Source organism: Rhagoletis pomonella, unplaced genomic scaffold, assembly GCF_013731165.1.
Source record: "Rhagoletis pomonella isolate Grant_MI unplaced genomic scaffold, Rhpom_1.0 Rhpom_scaffold_00008, whole genome shotgun sequence".
In the NCBI taxonomy this organism is placed as follows: domain Eukaryota; kingdom Metazoa; phylum Arthropoda; class Insecta; order Diptera; family Tephritidae; genus Rhagoletis; species Rhagoletis pomonella.
This window is the reverse complement of record NW_023458562.1, coordinates 31,752,180-31,755,076: the sequence shown is the minus strand read 5'-3', so window position 1 is coordinate 31,755,076 and position 2,897 is coordinate 31,752,180. Positions and strand designations below refer to the sequence as shown.

Genomic DNA, 2,897 nt, shown 5'->3' with positions numbered 1-2,897 from the left:
CCGGTTCCGGTTCCTCGATTCTGTGCATCACCTGGTAGAAATCATGAGCATGCCTTTTCCAATTAAAAACGAAATCAGAAAACATATGGTTTTGTTTGTGGTATTGACGAGGTAATATTTAGGTAAATTCTTGAGTTAATAAGAAGTTTTCGAATCGAGCGGACATGAGTAATCGTACTATACTATTTCTGATGTCAATTTGGGGGCTTTGTTGGGTGTGCCTTCAACAAAAGCGCTTTGGACATATGCAAGATTGCATATTAGGGTAGATCAGTCTCCATACAAAAAAACCGGAATGGCCATAGGAATTGTAAACTTTTGTATTATTTTAAAGTAATGATTTTTTTGAGGTATTTTCAGATAGGTCTATCTTACGTATGTAAATCTTAATATTTTGGCTGAAGTCTTAAAATATAATAAATTTAATAATTCCGGTGAACAACTCCCAATTTTTTTCGGGGTGAGGCCCCCTAATGTGCCCAGATATACAGAATATAATCGACTATTCCGAAATCGCATATGCTTAAATAAAACTGGAAATAATATTAAACTGAAGTTCTTCCAGAATTATAAAGCAACATTTCTTCTTGTGTTATGTGCATTCTTTTAGTATGTATTATATATTTTTATCCTAGTTGGGTATAGCTTTTTCAGCGAACCGACCAGCCTTTAATAAAATCGAATTAATTTACCGCCACTACTCCTCAACTTACGGCACTGATTTGCGATAGGTTTTAGTTGCGTTTGCCTCTTTCTAAATTCACTTCCACTGCTTCTATACTACCCTCTTAATTCTTAGTCTAAAAATCGTACGCTATCAATGACAACCATCTCATCAGCAGCAAAATTTCATTATTAACAAAATGTTACATTTTGCCTGAGAACAAAAAAAAAAAAAAAACATAACGATACCGGAACTGCAGCAACGCGAAAACTTTTTCTTTCACTCGTTCCTCCCAACTCAACATACACGCGCCGCTTAGCATATTTCCAACATATTTGCGCACCCAAAAGTTTTTCCCCTTTTACATTTTTTTTGTGTATTAAGTTTGTGCGCTTTGTACTTAGCAAAATTTTCGGGAAAGCATGCAGCCCGCGACGACGGCACTCATTACTGCTTATCGCCAGAAAGTTTTGTAACTGTTCCATGCTGATTTTCTTTTTTCTGTTTGCCTTAAGAGCGTTGTATCTTTAAGTTTTTTACTAAACTTTATTTAGCTGTACTGCCTTGCTTGTACTAAGTTTTTGCTACACAAAATATGCCATCAACTTTTTGAGATTTTACTTTCGAACGCTTGTTGTTAATTTATGTGTATGCTGTTCGATGTTTTTTCGATTATTGCTTCCTTTGCTGGCTGGGCAGATAGTGTTAGTCTAATGCGGCCCTTTTTGTAGTCCTATTCAACCTACTGTTAAACAGCAAGTTTTGTTCTCTTGCTGGCCCTGCACTAATGATGGCGTAATTAAGACGTAATCATTTTTTGCGTGATTGATTTTTGTGCCTAAAATACTTTTACTCGTGTAATTTGTGAACTTACTTACTTGGCTTGATCTATTTTTTTCCCCCTTATTTTTTGATTACTACTGATTTTGGTTAGCATTGCTGACTCGTTGCTACTTTTTCGACTCTGTTTTTTTTGCGTTAGCATGCATTATTAATGGGTCAAAGTTGTTAAACAATTACGAGTTATATTATAATCAAGTTATGTGTGCATGTGTCTACTTATAAGTTTCGAATGTTTTGTTGACTTGAGAATTTCGATTTCAATACTTTTACGCACTAATTACGTTGATGTTAACAAACAAATCATTTTGTCTACAACTTTTTCTTATTTCTCCATTTTGTTGTGTGCTAATTACACAATTTGTTTTATTAATAAATTAGAGTCTCACTAATAAAGAAAGCAAACAATATTTGCTTACATAATTCAAGAAATTCACTGAACAATTACGCAAAGGCCTAATGAGTAGCAGAGTTGGTTTTTATATTTTTATGTACTCTTAGTAATTCACAATGACAACAATTTTACGAATACGAAGCCTTAATTTTATTACCTTTGTTATTTTATTAAAATTATATTTTAAATGCCTAATTAAAAAAAAAAGAAAAATACAAAAAAATATTACCGCCCCCGGGTGGGCTCGAACCACCAACCTTTCGGTTAACAGCCGAACGCGCTAGCCAATTGCGCCACGGAGGCGATGCGTCGTTAGCGCACAAAGTAGGCATTTTCAATACCCAGCTAGAATATAGCAACAGTAAATATGTAGGCATGTAGCGTTCGAAAAGTAAACGGTACTAAATTTGTTTGCTTATCAAATTTATTCTTTATTTGATTATTTCTATGCTTTCGTATTAGGCAACCTCAAAAAAATAAAAAGTGTTCACATGGTAAATGTTTTTTTTATAAATGTTTTGTTCATGTTTTAACGAAAACAACAACTTAAAGTAATAAAAATTCTCATAATATATAGGTATAGGTATATGACTGGCTTAATATAAAATGGGTCTACCTTACATCATCGCTGAAATACCCAATGCCAATGGCAGATGGTCTGATGCTAAGGTCAGCATAGGTCGCTACGTTATGCTGTTTATCAGGCCAGCGCTTACGATAGTTATGTCAGCCGAGCTGCAGCAGCTGCCCATTATTCTGGTCGGGCGACGCCGTTCATTGTGCAGAATGCTGAACCGTCTATCTGCTCAGCAAAGTGTGTTGCCATACGATCATTCGACAGGCTTGAATGCCAAAGATCGTGCTGCGGGTTAAAGTCAGCGACTACCATAAGATTTTCACCTCTAAACACCGCACCTATTTTAGGCTGATGTCCTGCCGGGCGGGTGATGACACTTGGTATAGAAACGTTAAATATTTCGAACACCACTCTCATCTCGC

General features: G+C 35.7%; 1 non-coding gene across 1 annotated transcript; it reads right to left on the bottom strand.

Annotated features, from left to right (window-relative positions):
• Positions 1–2,127: 2,127 nt before the first annotated feature.
• Trnan-guu lies at positions 2,128–2,201 on the bottom strand. Its single transcript has one exon. It is a non-coding gene; the product is annotated as a tRNA-Asn (tRNA).
• Positions 2,202–2,897: the final 696 nt, after the last annotated feature.